The 16,625-nt window shown below is 41.4% G+C and overlaps 1 protein-coding gene across 1 annotated transcript in view; it reads right to left on the bottom strand.

The window, feature by feature from the left end:
- The window catches only part of LOC135711522 (muscle-specific protein 20-like), a 169,595-nt gene that overhangs the window by 19,145 nt on the left and 133,825 nt on the right, over positions 1-16,625 (bottom strand). The window lies entirely within an intron of this gene.

The raw sequence follows: 16,625 nt of genomic DNA, 5'->3' as shown, positions 1-16,625 counted from the left end.
CGTTACCAACTGGAGGACAAACCGACTGGGAACAACACGTGCTCACATTCCCTGTCTTGCCGGGTATATTTAGTGGGGGTGGCCGCCAAATGCGCGCCCTATTTTCCCGGCCACCTCTTGCCGGTCATGATTTCCCGGCAAAAACTTTTACAAGTACACTAAGAATGTTCGAAATTATTTTATGGTTCTTAACTAAAACTAACATAATTTGTGTGCCGTGCCCTGTGTGTCGTTGTAGTCACGCGCCCGTTGAATCCGGCCGGGTTCTCAGTACAAAAAGTCAAACGGGAGAGCAGCACTTGTGTTCCGAGGTTTGTATGGATCGTCTTCGTCATACAAAAAGCGCGCCAACGGGCAACCGCCACAAAACGGTTTTAATACCCCCGGTGGTCAAAATATGTCTGTCCCGTCGGGTTTGTTTCGTGTCCGCTTGGAAACTGCCTTGTGGTGCTTTTTGGCTTGATTCATTTTGTTTTTGGTGCACCGCTCTCCGTACGAAGTGAATGGGAGCGCAGGATTTTGTGGAGATGAGCTTGAGTTGAATCCAATTTGAACTCAACTATGGGTAGCGGTTTGAGCAGGGCTGCCAGATTGGATGGTTTTTGACATACATTTTGTGGAACATGCTACTGGGGTGCAAATTAATGGTAATGAGCTTGGGGTTATGACTTGGATGCTAATCGATGGATTTCAATTGTAGTGATAGGTGGTATCACATTTTCCGGAATGACATTTTCTGAAATATAAAGCTTCTCGATATCACATTTCCAGGAATAGTTTAAAATACAGTGAGATCACTAATTGAACATGCCTTTTGAGGTTGTACGAACTGTTGACGTAGGACTACGCTGCTAAATGTAAGCTATTTTGAGTATGGTAAAGTGATTCCTAGGATTGTTCATGCAACTTGAGAAGCAATATAATCAACATTAACCCCCATGGTACGATGATGGAGTAGATCGAGCGGATGGCTTGCAGCGCATTGAGCGTTACCGTCCCTTTCTGGAAGTGCACCAGGAAAAGACAATCCGGGTACGTCTTCACGTTTTCGTCTCTCCTCGTCATCCGGTAGACAGCGATTGGGGCCAGCTTGTACCGGTTCTCGATTTCGGCTTCGATCATCTTGGGGTCGAAGTTTGGTAGGCCTCTGATGGCTACCTTGAAGGGCTTCTCACCGGGGATGAAATGCGTGAAGTAGTTCACAGCCACCTCATACTCCGCTTTCGTACGGAGCATAACCTTGGTGCCGATCCTGCTGAGCTTAAACTCAGCTGCGACACCCAGCGATGTGAAATCGCCAATGAGCGTGTTGAGTGGCTTTTTCTTCACTACCAGCGGAGGAAGCTTCACTTTGCCGCACTCATGCCGAAATAATCGATGTCGTTGGCGTTCGTCGCGGCTACTTGCACTATCGGACTGGCCCTGATTTTTCTTGCTCTTCTTCGTCCGCTTCACCGTGTCGGAGGTGGTATCAACCGGTGGAAACTAACGACTTTAAATTGGCTCACACTGGACTAGCCTATCGGTACCAATGCATCGATGAACGTATCCCATTATAGTCGAAATTCTAGTTTTAAACTAGGGTATACGTCCCTAACCTCGGTCTAATATGCAGCCATCGATTACGTTTTTAATCATAACTCATCAATGAATTTACCTGCAAACGATATTCTACTGCTAAATGGTATGCTTAGATATGCTTATCATGTCGTTTGCTATCAGAAACCACGAAAAGTTGAAAAACTTACTTTTTTTAAGACAATAACTCACGAGGGAAATGTATGTAATATGGGTCTATTGTCCCCAAATTGGGTCTATTTATGGATGCAACTTCGTCCTATCTTGTTTGATCCTCAAAAAAACGCTCTTGGTAACGTTTTCTGATGTATTTTTTTTTATCACTATCACTGTTAACTTAATGCTCTTCATTCCTCAAAACATTTCTTAGAGAAAATTTTACGAAAACTACATTAAATCACTCAATTTAAAAATTAAAAATTAAAAATTTCGCTTATCGTCTTTTGACCGCAGAATATCTAAATCAGAACATTGTGATGTTCATTATACAGGTTTGGCAGAAAAAATCTCCCTTCCTGTTCGTTCCTTATCATCCAAATGCAAAACAACATTGTTGACGTTACTCTTATTGCTATATGCTGTCAAATGAATTTCATGGGCCATAGTTAGGAACATAGAAAAGAAATGTGTCCCTAAAGTTGGGTCCATGTTTTACTTGTGAAAACGTTGTTAAACAATTAAAATAAACATAAAATATTCAAACAGCAACTGTAAGTTTTACGTCTAGTGTGTATTATCAGGTAATTCCAATCAATAAATGCCATAATCAGGCCATTTGATGATCGTCAGTCAACCTTCCCATCTTAACCTTATAAGTCATGGCGGCTAAAAACTCCGAACATTGTGATATTCTCAACCAGTTTTATTACTTACGAGAGCTGAAAATGTATTGAAATGTTGTGATATAAATTGATTTGTGTGTGGTACACATTTATCAACCATCAGTGATCAATATTTTCCTTATTTTTTGTGTAATATTCCTTAATTAATTATTTATTTGCGTGATAGGCCGAATGAAAGGACTAGACCCACATTACATACCGTAACCCTATGTTTTGATTAGCTATAAAAGTTTGACAAGATGAAGTGAGGGGCTTGTGGATTATCTTTTGTTTCAAGGGGTGCATCAATTAACTTGGGACCGAAGAGAGTACCAGAGCTGAGCCAAAAAGTTGAGCACGTTTCTTCGGGACCTTCTGGTCTTAGAGTTATAGAAGTAACTGGTGTGGTATTCTCAACATCGGTGAGAAGAGTAGCGTACCGATTCGAAATAGGTACCGAGCATCCCTCACCACTGTTCGTCTTATCCACTTTCTCTCGGAGTCATGCTTGGCATACAAAGTTTTGGTCAGTAGTAAACTGTATTTGTTTTTGCGTTGTAAAAATGAGGTGAGAAATGCTCACTACACATCTCGGAATTTAAGTGTTAAATTGATTAGTGTTGATTCAAATGTCAAGCTTTACCTAATCTTCGCTTATCTATAGTAAACTATGTGCCTAATATATCAATTACTTTAAAGAAAAATAAATTTCAACATCTGAGTGAAAAGTTATGACCAAAAGAGCAGTCGGTGTGTACAACTGTGCAGCCAAGCATGCTCGGAGTCTGGTCCGGGAGCACTGTATTCCCATCACACGAAGTTTCATTTGACCTTATTTTTGAACGCGATCGACTACTTTGATCAAACTTGCACCAGTTGTTCTCTATATAAGTTTAAACAAACCACTGTCAAAGATTTTCGATTCCCATTCTAGAGGCATGCTAGCGGCGCGCGAGGGGCGTACCAATTTACTTTTAGTCAGCCTTTACTGATGAAGCGAATGCGCAGTAAAGCTGCGAACCTTTGGAACAAACTAGGAACTTATCGAACAACTTGACAGAGCGAGAAAAAACCGAACTGTATTGCTTGACGGTCAAGCAGGGAATGATCACTTTCAATATTGACTTTAAATGATCTTTATTTCTGTATTTATGTGGTTTACATGCATGAATTATCAAGTGACACAGATACGTCTTCACAACTTTAGTTATTTTGAAATTTCAATTATTAATAATTACAGTTCCTAGTCCTATTAGGCCTGTTTTAGAGAATGACCACCTTGGTGGCACAAACCTAGTATTAATGCCATCAATTTTAAAATCTAATTTAGGAACGTTCGCCTCTAGATGGAGATCGGAAATTCTTGTATCAGATTGTTATAGACAGCCAGTTTGTTCACCCTTGAGAGACGGGATCTGCGGCAAATCAACGGATACAGACATCTAACCAAGGCAGAACACTTGACTACAGTTTTCTCTACATGCGAGCGGAAAGGAAGCTTTTCATCGAACAACATCCCGAGATAGGTAACTTCGGCAGACCACTCAACCCTTGTGCCATCCATGATTACAGTACAAGATGGAGCCGGTTTCAGTTTGGACGATTGCCGATGGAGGAACATGATCGCTTGAGTTTTGGAGCATCAGCATCAGCAAAGGCGTTAAGGCATCGTTGAAGTTTGTTCGTTATTTCGCGAAGCATCCTTCCTTTGACGGCTATTGCGGTATCATCTGCGAACAGGAAAAACACGTAACCGTCTCCGAAGGGAGAAACGTCGGAAGTGTAAATGTTGTAAAGCAAGGGACCCAGCAGACTGCCTTGCGGGACTCCTGCTGGGATGGAAAACATGTCTGAAAGACAACCATTCAACGATACCCTGAACGACCTTTGCTGGAGGTAGCTACGGGTGATTTTGACAAAATGCAAAGGAAAGTTGAAGTTACAAAGCTTGTATACAAGCCCATTGTGCCAGACATTGTCAAACGCTTTCTCAACGTCTAACAATGCCATGGCTGTGGACTTGGATACAGCCTTGTTACTTCGGATGTTATTCATCACCCGTACTAGCTGATGATTTGTGGAGTGCCCCTTCCTGAACCCGAACTGTTCCGGTAGGAGAATGTTGTGTTCCTCGACAAACTTGAGCAGACGATTGAGAATAAGTTTCTCGAACAATTTGCTCAGCGCTGAAAAGAGGCTGATTGGTCTGTAGCTTGAAGCTAGCGCTTGGTCCTTCCCGGGTTTGCGGATTGGTATGATTTTCGCTGTCTTCCAGATACTTGGAAAGTAGTGCAGTTCCAAGCATCTGTTGAGGACAGCAGCCAGCAGAGAGTGAACCTTCATGCTGAGATTTTTCAATACTAGGTTGAATATTCCGTCCTTCATGTTTTTTGGTGCATTTCAGCGCTGAGCAAATCTGTTCCACTGTGATTCTATCCTCCGGAGGGATAGCACAAGGGGATGAATCAAGGTGGAGTACGCATTGCTCAACCTGAACTTCGAGCGGATTTTGGATGTTGGAGCCAAGCAAGTGCGATATGGCAATATGCTCGCCAATCGCATTTGCTTTATGAGTCGATCGTCATCATATTCATCTTTGAGTGGTGGAATGGGTTTTAGGTGCTCTTTAGGACCATGGAAACTTTCCTGAATGGTCTGGAGCGGTCGTCCAGATTCTGGTCGAGCCGCGCCCGAAACTTTCGTTCTGGAGTGAGACCATTCTGGAAGCAATCTCCTTATTCAGATCGGTCGTTTCAAATTTCCTCGCTAGATCTCCGGTTCTTTGGAACTGGCATCGACGAACATTTTTCAGGCGAATCAAGAGTTGGGTGTGGGAATCAATGACAATAAACTTACCTCTCACAGGAACCCGTCGGATGCACTCCTCGTCAGCCACGGTTATGGCTTGGTGGAGTGGTAGTTTTTGCGCAGGCTTGGAGCAGATGAATGTCGGTTCATCCGGAAATTGCACTGTATACAGTCCATACTTCTTCTTCTTATTCGCATTTCAAGCTTATTGCTTAGCGCATATTAGCTTATTTTGTGCTCTCAACTTAGTGTTCTAAATGCACTTCCACAGTTATGAATTGAGAGCTTTCAATGACAATTACCAATGCATGAATTTGTATATTGTGTGGCAAGCACAATGATTCTCTATGCCCAGGGAAGTGGAGAAAATTTCCAACCCGAAAGATTCCCTCGACCGGACCGGGAATCGAACCCGCCGCCTCCGGCTTGGTAATACCGTGCCTTTGTTGACTAGGCTATGAGGTCCCCTATAAGTCCATACTGCGAGTGGTTGAATAGTAGACTACCGTTCTGGTTCCGTTGGTAGTTGCGCCATGCTTCGTGACGAGCATTCAGATCGCCCCCAACAATGAATCGGGAGCTTGTGCGAGTGATAGCGGTGAGGTCGTTCTTGAATTTCATCCCTAAACCATTGCTGGCAGCACACTGGCGAGGACAATACACGGCTATGAACCGAACGTTTCCGGTTGGCAATTCCACCGCCACACTAAGGGTCTCGATGATAGAAGTGTGGATGTGGGGCAGGGTGTGAAACAAGATTCTGTTCTTGATGATGATCGCAACACCACCCCCCCCCCCCCCCCCCCTTGGAGTCGGTGCGATCAAGTAGGATAATGATGTGATCAGGCAACCAAAAGCTGTAGCGGGATTAGAGATGGGTCTCTGTTAGTAGGCCCACGTCGATATTGTGCTTGCGGAGGAAGTCGAACTTTTTAGCTCGTACAGAGCAAGCGTTCCAAGTGACGATAGTTAATGGTTAAGACGCCATACTGAATGATAAACTTACCGAGCACTTGGATCTGTTCGGGCTTGTTGCGGCACTGACGAAGAGTGCTGGTCATGTCGACGAAAATCTTCATCAGCTCATCCTCAGAGAAGAGATCGGGATTGGCGTTTTGTGTTGGTGGTTGTCTCCAGAATCCAGGGGGATGGAGAGCTTTGTCCAGCTGAGGGACCAGACGTTTCTTGACGGGGGCTGGATTGCACCCGTGGATTTGCTTGACCGTGCTGCGTAGCATGAAGAGGCGGAAAGTCCTCCACCCTGAATGCCGGAGAGTTTTCCTTTTTTCGTCCTGGTTGATTTATTGTGGACGCCTGCTTTCAGATCCGCTTGAAATCCTCGCGTTTGGTGCATTTTTTGTCGGACCCATGATGACCGCCACCACAGTTGGCGCAGTTTCGGGTTCCGTGCCCGAAATTCAGGCCGCCACGGTATGGCTCCCATCCCACAATGATGGAGTTGATGGAGCGGATAGCCTTCAACGCATTCAGCGTCACTGTTCCCTTCTGAAAATGTACCAGGAAAAGACAATCCGGGTACTTTTTCGTGTTCTCGTCTCTCGCGTAATCCGGTAGACGGCAGTTGGGAGCAGCTTGTACTGGTCCTTGATTTGATCCGAGATGAACTTTGGGTCGACAATATATATGCACAAATCTGGTTTGTGTGAGTCGTTGATCAAAAAGTCAATAATGTCTTTTCGTAAACGCCTGCTATGCGAATTTTCCATTGCATGCGTATACGGAAAGACGTTATAGAGCTATCGATTAACAACCCTGATATTGTACTCAATTCATGATCAAAACAAAAGCCCTTATCACGGTGAAAACGAAGTGAAATCATAACTTGTCACTCACGGTGATGTGATTTCCTATTCAATTTGCCCATCACTTCAGTGTGGATGAGAATTCGTCACCTCCCTTCATTTTCCCCGTGAAATGACACCCATTATAAGGGCCAAATACTTTTTCCATAACACTTAACCCATACAACTCAAAAAAATATTATGCTTATTGAGGCATTCATCCCAAAAATATAAACGGATGTACTACCTCATTAGGTGCTGATCCTGTCATGGACCGAAAGCTGAAGAGGATATTGAGCTTGAGCTTGAGCTTGAGCTTGATTGACCGCCCACGGTTGCTACTCTGTTATTGCCAGATCAGCTGTAATTACACAGAGAACCAATAGACGATGCTTGGGACTAGCAATCATCCTCAATGTGTAAAAACTGGTGATCTTATATTAGGCAATACCAGCGCCGGCCGCGCCCGAACACAGGTCAAGAAAGGAATGGGAAGGATTGTGTTGACATGACACTCGCTTTGATGGAAGCCGAGAACACCTCTGCACTTCCACGAGGAATCACTGGGATGTTGGATAAGAGGGTTGGGTTTGCAGCAGGGTTCGTTTTGGTAAACGATAAGCTGAATTAATGTCCTAACGATCATATAACGCGAAGGAGCTTGGGACTAAACCCACGATCTTCTGCTCAGTAAGCAAAAACGTTTGCCACTAGGCAGACGAGCACCTTTTTAATCACCGAGTTGCTGTTATTACCATGTAGTCATATTAACAAATAAAACGATTGACGAATCTTGATTGTGGATGGGCCTGAGATTAGACTCATGATGTTCTGCTCAGTAAGCAAAAACGGTTGCTCTAAGGCCACCGAGCCCCTCATATCACATAATACCGTTGCTCTAATTTTTGTATCCATTCAAACCCGGAACCAACGACAACAACGAGTTTCGCAAAATACACGATACACAAGCGATTTTACTATAAATCTCTTTGATATGTAAGGACCTGGGACCGCGTTTTTCTGCTCAGTAAGCAGGCCACTGTAACCGACGATCTTTCAAATCCGAAAACTAAAAACTACGAAAAAGTACTTAGGCCTTCATTAAGTTCCACTTTCACGCGACGTACAATGTTTCAATTTACTCTTTACGTATTGTTCAGGCTAGGCCCTTTTTCAAAATTTACGCGAGAAATACGCACAATCGTCACCTACCTCGCAAAACTGGTTCCAAACGACAACAAAGGCATAAGCAACGATGGATTGTTGAACTTTGCTGGCTCCGGTGGTGAAGTGCACAGCAAAAAAAATCTAATATCGATCAATGTAATTCAAGCTGATGTATGGAATAATGATGTAATTGTAATTTTGTAATTTATCAGCACACACCCTGGTCGACCACTGTAAACCAATCTGCCGTTCAGAGCGTTTTCGGTTTTTGTTTCTGGATCTTTAGTTGCCTCTGTGATATACTTACTTGCGGCATACTATTTTGGGAGTGTATATGAGCGTGTACCATGTACGGTAGCTCATCTCTCATCGTGATGGTGGGACATAGTAGACAAATTAGAGAGAAAACAAGGAGGTATTAGTATTAGTTATATGTAAACAAACAAAACAAAAGTTAGATAATGCGGCACTGTAACTACTACTATTTTAGAGGTATGATTCGTCATGTTTAACTCAATGTTTCAATTGAGGCAAACTATCTGTCTTACAATTACAAAAGCAAACCTAAACTTACAATTATATGCAAATGCAAAATGAAACTTGACAAATCATCGTCAATTCCCTTATTCCAGGGCAGGGCCTGACGATTTGAATCTAATTTTGATCAGTGAACGGGCACCATATGGTACATTTTCTCACCATGAACCTATCATTTCCAGCCTATCTGAACTATTTAATAAATGGAAGCCATAAGATGGGATACGCTCCCCCTAAGCGGGCCCTCCGCATCCTGTCTCTGTTTTATCTCAAATACAAAATGCCAATGGTATGAATGTATCTATATATAACTTGGAAATGACGTACAATCAAATAAACCCGTAACCCACTCACTTGGTCAGACTTCAGAATCGTCCAGTGGGCAGTGCACTCTACACTCCAAGTTCCTTTTTTTCAAATTTACCGCAAATTTGATATTTTACCCATTGAGTGTTGATTAGTCACAATGAAACATTGTGACAGAAGTTGAGGTTACTAGTGTATTAAATAATCTAGGTCCTATTTAGGATTATATCTGAAAAATCCAAATCTGGCCAACGCCCACCCTAAACCTAAACCTGTTCTAATCCACCTGAAATGACTAACGAATGGAAGACTTTGACTACCCAGCCATGCAATAGTCTCATTCCGTGCCTTATGGCAACTTGATGATTCTATTGCGCTCATCTTCTGGCACCACCCAGGGGAGACTTGGTCCTGTACCCAATGCTTAACTTATCTCCATTCCACTCAACTACTCGCAATTTCGTGTGATATAGTGGGCGGAATATTATTATATGAGACAATTCAATGCAGACGTCTTTCCAAATTTGGCAGATCGACAGGTAATCGGTGAGTTACCACGATAGTTGCTATTCAACAACTCGACAACGTCCCATCGTCAACGCCTGCTATGAGAATTTCCCATAGCAGATGCCAACGAAATGACGTCATCGAGCTATCGATCAACTACCCTGGTTATCGCCTGGTACCTTATAGCACGATGCTAGGAGGCGAACCGGAAGAATCGATGAGCTACCTCCCCCTCTGGACCGAAAGCTGAAGAGGATATTGAAGGAAAACCAGAATCTCTCTGTTCAAACGGTGGTTCGTAAAATAGGAATGTCACCTGGTTTTGTCTAAAAATCAAAACAGCGTTTGAAGCTGAAGTCGTTAAAAGAAAAAAAAACAGTTCCAAATCGCAGTGACATACAGAATTTGACAGTAGAATCACGAGCTTCCATGGCTGGCTTTCTATTGAATAGCCAAAAATGCTACAGCTGAGTATTTCAGGCCGAAGAAGGCATCGAAATTTCCCAAAAAATACCTTATTTGGTAAGCAATTTATGTGGTCGAAAGAGTCCAAGTAACATTGCAAGTTTTATCGTGGTTTTAAAGCATTCTACAAGACTTAATCATGGTCTTCAGAACTCTCATGAAATCCAAATTGTTATTTGAGAGTTTTTTTTTTTTTTTTTATTTTAACTCTTTATTTGTTCCAAATTCAAAATAAATTACATTTCATTTTAACCTAGGTGCTCCAGTTACTGCAGTAACGTACCAGCCTTAATTGTTATGATATATATCTAAGTGTTTTTACATTTTTCATGTCTTGGCAATTCAGTATTTTAAACAGGTTTTTTAACCTGTATGTCAGTATAACAATTGATATCTTAAAACTAAAAACTAAAACTAAATCTTATCTAAGTATAAAGGGAATTAATCGTTGCAATTGAGGATTGCAACGATTTTTGCCTGAAATTATTAATTATTTTGTTGGACATTTGTGCTAAAGTCTCAACATTCGAAATTCTATGTACTTCGGTTGTACTGTACCAGGGAGGCAACTTCAAAATCATTTTCAGAATTTTGTTCTGAATCCTTTGAAGTGCTTTTTTCCTGGTAGTGCAGCAACTAGACCATATTGGTACAGCGTAAAGCATGGCCGGTCTAAAAACTTGTTTAAATATTAGAAGTTTATTCGTCAGGCAAAGTTTGGATTTCCTGTTTATAAGAGGATACAAACATTTTATATATTTGTTACATTTGGCTTGAATGCCCTCAATGTGATCTTTAAAAGTTAATTTATGGTCAAGTATTAATCCAAGATATTTCACTTGGTTTGACCAGGAAATTGGAACTCCGTTCATAGTGACTATGTGACTACTACTAGGTTTCAAAAACGAAGCTCTAGGCTTATGTGGAAATATTATAAGTTGAGTTTTGGAAGCGTTGGGAGAAATCTTCCATTTTTGTAAATAAGAAGAGAAAATATCTAAACTTTTCTGAAGTCTGCTGCAAATAACACGAAGACTTCTTCCTTTAGCGGAAATGCCTGTGTCATCAGCGAACAAAGATTTGTGGCAACCCTGAGGCAAATCAGGGAGGTCCGAAGTGAAAATGTTATACAATATAGGCCCAAGAATGCTACCCTGAGGAACTCCTGCCCTAACAGGTAGTCGATTAGATTTGGAATTTTGATAATTTACTTGAAGAGTTCTGTCAGTTAAATAATTTTGAACTAATTTCATAATATAAAGTGGAAAATTAAACTTTTTCAATTTAGCAATCAAACCTTCATGCCAAACACTGTCGAATGCTTTTTCTATGTCTAGAAGAGCAACTCCAGTTGAGTGGCCTTCAGATTTGTTTGAACGAATTAAATTGGTAACTCTTAAGAGTTGATGAGTAGTTGAATGCCCATGGCGAAATCCAAACTGCTCATCTGCAAAAATTGAGTTCGTATTGATGTGAAGCATCATTCTATTCAAAATTATCTTTTCAAAAAGTTTACTTATTGAAGAAAGCAAACTTATTGGACGGTAGCTAGAAGCTTCAGCTGGATTTTTATCCGGCTTCAAAATTGGAACAACTTTTGCATTTTTCCATTTATCAGGAAAGTATGCCAAATGGAAACATCTGTTAAATAATTTTACCAAGAAAGACAAGGTACTCTCTGGGAGTTTTTTGATGAGGATATAGAAAATTCCATCATCACCTGGAGCTTTCATATTTTGAAACTTTTTAGTTATAGACCTTACTTCGTCCAAATCAGTCCCCCAGGAATCATCAAAAATATTTTCCCGAGAGAAAATATTCAGAAAATCCCGAGCAACCTGATTCTCAATAGGACTAGTAAGACCCAAACTGAAATTATGGGAACTCTCGAATTGCTTAGCAAGTTTCTGAGCTTTTTCCAAATTTGTGATCAAAATTTTACCACCTTCTTTAAGCGCTGGAATAGGCTTTTGAGGTTTTTTCAAAATTTTTGTGAGTTTCCAAAAGGGTTTGGAACTCGGGTCTAATTTAGAAATATTATTTTCAAAAGTTTTGTTCCTCAGGGCAGAGAATCGCTTTTTAATTTGTTTTTGCAAATCCCGCCAGATAACTTTCATGGCAGGATCGCGTGTTCTTTGATATTGTCTCCTACGGACATTTTTAAGACGGATCAAGAGCTGAAGATCATCGTCTATTATAATTGAATCGAATTTAACCTCGCATTTTGGTACTGAGGCAGCTCTTGCTTCAACTATAGAAGTAGTCAGAGATTCAAGAGCATAATTAATTTCATCTTTGGTTTGCAAAGGAATGTTTGGATCGAAGTTATATTCCATAAATGTTCGATACTGCTCCCAATCAGCTCTATGGTAATTGAAAGTAGAGCTGTTGGGATTACAAATTATTTCTTGGGATATTTCAAAAGTTACTGGAAGGTGATCAGAACCGAAGTCAGCATGGGTAACCAATTGGCTACAAAGTTGACATGAATCAGTTAAGACCAAATCAATAGTGGAGGGATTTCTTGCAGAAGAAAAGCATGTTGGGCTGTTTGGATATTGAATAGTGTAATAACCTGCAGAACAATCATCAAACAGAATATTACCATTGGAATTGCTTTGAGCATTATTCCATGAGCGGTGTTTTGCATTAAAATCACCAATAATGAAGAATTTAGACCTATGACGGGTAAGTTTCTGGAGGTCACCCTTGAGAAAATTCTTTTGCTGGCCTACGCATTGGAATGGCAAATAGGCAGCTATAAACGTAAGTTGTCCAAATTTTGTTTCAACAGAAACCCCCAAAGTTTCAAAAACTTTGGTTTCAAATGAAGAAAGAATTTTATGCTTGATTCGTCTATGAATAATGATGGCAACGCCACCACAGGGTCCATCAAGACGATCATTTCTATAAATCAAGTAGTTTGCGTCCTTCTTAACCTTATGGGCAGGTTTAAGGAACGTTTCAGTTATAACGGCAATATGCACGTTATGAACTCTTAAAAAGTTAAATAGCTCGTCTTCATTATCTTTAAGAGATCGAGCATTCCAATTTACAATATTTAATGCTTTAAAATCCATTACTGAATTTTAAAGTCATGACAATATTATTTGCAAATTTTACTCCAGTTTGAATAGCATCAAACATGGAGTTAGATTTAAGCATATCAGAAATCATGTCAATTAATGAATTCTGTAAAAATTCCATTTTGGGGGCAGTAATGCTTCCTAAGTCAAAATTGTCAAAATTTCCATTAGAACGTTGGTTAGTATTTTGATTTCTACCCGCTGCAATAGCAGCATAGGTAGCTCCATTAACTCGCTGAACATTGTTAGCAGCGAGGGGAGTAGGTACAGATGAAACATTTGAAGCAGGGGAGATATTTGTACCTACGGGTACGAATGTAGAATTTGTTCCTCGCTGACCGTTGTTAACAGCAGAGGAATTTGTACCTGGTCGGAAACGTGGAGCGTTTCCTACCTGACGGTTAGAACGAGATTGTAGGATCGCTTTGCGAGTCTTACATTCCCAAAAATTGGATTTGTGGTTTTCACCACAATTTGAACATTTAAATTTCTTAGGATCTTCCTTCACAGGACAGTCGTCCTTTGCGTGAGAGGAATCACCACAATTCATGCATTTAGCTGGCATGTAGCAATTTTTAGTTCCGTGACCCCATCCCTGGCACTTACGGCACTGGGTGAGGTTTTGGAAATTTCCTCCAGTCTTCCTGAAGTGTTCCCACTTCACTCGGACATGGAGCATAAGGCTAGCTTTTTCTAAGGCCTTAAGGTTGTTTAGTTCACTAGACTTGAAGTGAACTAAATAAAAATCATTAGAAATCCCGTTGCGCGAATCGCCAGGACGGGATTTCATTTTCATTTTGATTACTTGGAGTGGCACAACTCCAAGTAATTTTGCCAGTTCATCTTTGATCTGATCCAGGGATTCACCACTGGGCAGTCCTTTCATGACAACCTTGAACACACGTTCAGTTTTGGTGTCGTAAGTAAAAAATTTGTGCTTCTTCTCAGTAAGATACTTGAGAAGACATTTAAATCCGTCCAAGGTTTCAGCCAATACACGGCATTCACCCCGACGTCCAATTTGTAGTGAAAACTTAACTTTCACGAAATTCAAAAGTTCCATGCGAAGAGCATGGAAATCGGTAGTGGTTATCACAATAGGGGGAATCTTTTCCTTCTTGGCATTAAGCCGGGAAAGTTTACTAGAATTTTTCTTGGATGATGGATCATTCTCATCATCCGTGAGCAAATCAAATTGATTACTCAAATTAATTTCACCAGAAGGGGGGTCAAGAGTTTGCCCCTTTCTTTTGCGTTTAGGCGCCATGGCGGCAGTAAATTTTTATCCAAATCGACTTCCAAGCAGATTACTATAAGAATCTGAAGGATCGAAGAGGAATTTTCCAAATCGATATCCAAGAAGGATTACCTCGGGTAGGGTCCAAACAAGGATCGAAGAGGAATAAGAGTTGAACAAGGTAGAAAATTTTTACAGGTTGAGCACTGAAAAGTGCTGTTAAAATTTGTTGTAGCTTTAGGTAGTAGTAACACTTCCTTCAGCAAAAAGCAAATAGATCCGCACGGCAAGAGAGCACGATGCGGACTGATGTTATTTGAGAGTAAATCTTTCGTCACTACAGGCACAATCAACAAGGAGATTTACCAGAAAAAGTGCCTGCAGAAGCGATTGCCACAAAGAAATCCCTTTGTTCTGGCCCAATTTGGCATCATGCCATTATGTTAAAACTGTGATCGAGTGGTACGAAGCAAAACCGAAAATCTGCCAAATTATCCAGAGTTACGTCCAATCGAGAGATATTGGGCTCTGTTGAAGCGGAAGCTTTCTGGAAGTAAAAAAGGAATCAAAGATATCAAACACTTCTAACAAATTTGGACAAAGACGGCCACCACGGTATCTGAGAAGTCTGTACAAATCCTAATGGATGGACTTAAGCGCAAAGTTCGAAAATTTTATGCAAATACCAAATAACTTTGTTTTGATCTCGTGAATTTTTAAATCATATTCCATGAATCTCAAATAAACAACTGCAATCGAAATATGTATAATACGCAATTGGTGTTTTACTTAAGTTTTGATGTGCCCGGATTATTGTGGATACAGACCTTAGTTACTTTTGGTTGGAAAAAGTGACTTTTTAGTGACTGACTTGAAAATAGCGACCTAGCCACTAAAAAGTGATCCTGGTACCAGCCCTGAGATTTCAGATGCTGCCAACGAATGTTCCAGTGGATTTCGACGGATTTTTCTCAAGTTTTCGACGAAGGAGACCACAATATTTCGGTGAAGATTTTAGATGAATCCAACGAAATTTCCTGTGGATTTTGATGAAGTTTTCTCAAAACCATGGCGGAGAAGGTTCCGCATGATTTCGGAGGAGATTTTAGATGCTGCCATCGGAAGTTACAGTTGATTTAGGCGGAAGAGGTTCTGCATGATTCCAGTGGCGATTTTAGATGCTGCGATCGAAAGTTTCAATGGATTTCGATGCAGTTTGCTGACGTTGAGTGATGCCATCGCAAGTACTCAATTCTCGATAACGTTTTCAAAGGGACGTTTCTGCTTTTTGGATGTATCGTGTGTTTACACTTCCGCAAACTAACACCACCCCTTGTTGAAACATTACCCTTTCTGAACGTGGTGTTAGTTTGCGTGGGTGAGCTGGGAAAATAATGCTACCCATGCTAGGTGAGCTGAGCATATTCAAATCCTTCTGTACTATTTGGCAACACTTCTCAACAGTCAACAGACCCACCGTGAAAGAAAACCTCCTACTCGGATAGTTGAAGCGAATAAGGCCAACCGACCAAACCCGGTAACTCTATACCTACATACACTGTATGCTCTGAAAGCGCGCGCGGGCACTGATGGCACGAAGAAATTGATGGTGATGAGCGCTGGTAATGATATTTTAATGACAGCGTTGATAGCATGATTGCTGTCATCCTTCTTATCGTATTCTCTCCCTATAGAAGAACTCCAAAGGATCAACAGCAGTGCCAGGATTCAATACTGCCAGTGCCCCTCTCCGGGTAGGTGATTACCGTTGATGGTGATGATGATGAGTATCAATTTTCATCACCACCACCCATTTTTCTTTCGATCATCTATGTGGCTTTGGTCGGACCGTCCCGGACGTGGTAGTCAACGACACTGAACGATGATTATCGTCAATTCCAAAGCGCAGCCATAATCGACAGCAATCAACGCGAAACGGGCATTCATGATGAGAGAACATTATCACCGGCGTTGACGGTGATTGATTGCTTATTAACAGGAATCCAGGGCAGGACAATAGACATCCAGTCCGTTTCCATTCCTATCGGCGATCAATATAGTTTGACATTTTGGTAAAAGTTCACAGTTCGGCACCTCCCGTCGGATGCTGCGATCCTAGTTCGATGTCAAAATTTTACTGACTATCTGACACAAACCGCACTCGCTGTCACGTTACCAAGTGACGGACGGACCCGTTCGCCGACAAAGGTGCAAAAGTTCCGAGAACACAAATGTCACATGCTCATGGTACCAAGACCGAGGGACACCCAGTTTTCGGTTCCGTACTTCGCGCTGTGGTAGTACTTTTACC

Source organism: Ochlerotatus camptorhynchus, unplaced genomic scaffold (genome assembly GCF_037179485.1).
Source record: "Ochlerotatus camptorhynchus isolate MF236.1 unplaced genomic scaffold, CSIRO-AGI_Acam_v1.1 ptg000433l, whole genome shotgun sequence".
NCBI lineage: Eukaryota > Metazoa > Arthropoda > Insecta > Diptera > Culicidae > Ochlerotatus > Ochlerotatus camptorhynchus.
The sequence above is the reverse complement of the archived record's forward strand: the minus strand, read 5'-3'. Positions and strand labels throughout refer to the sequence as shown.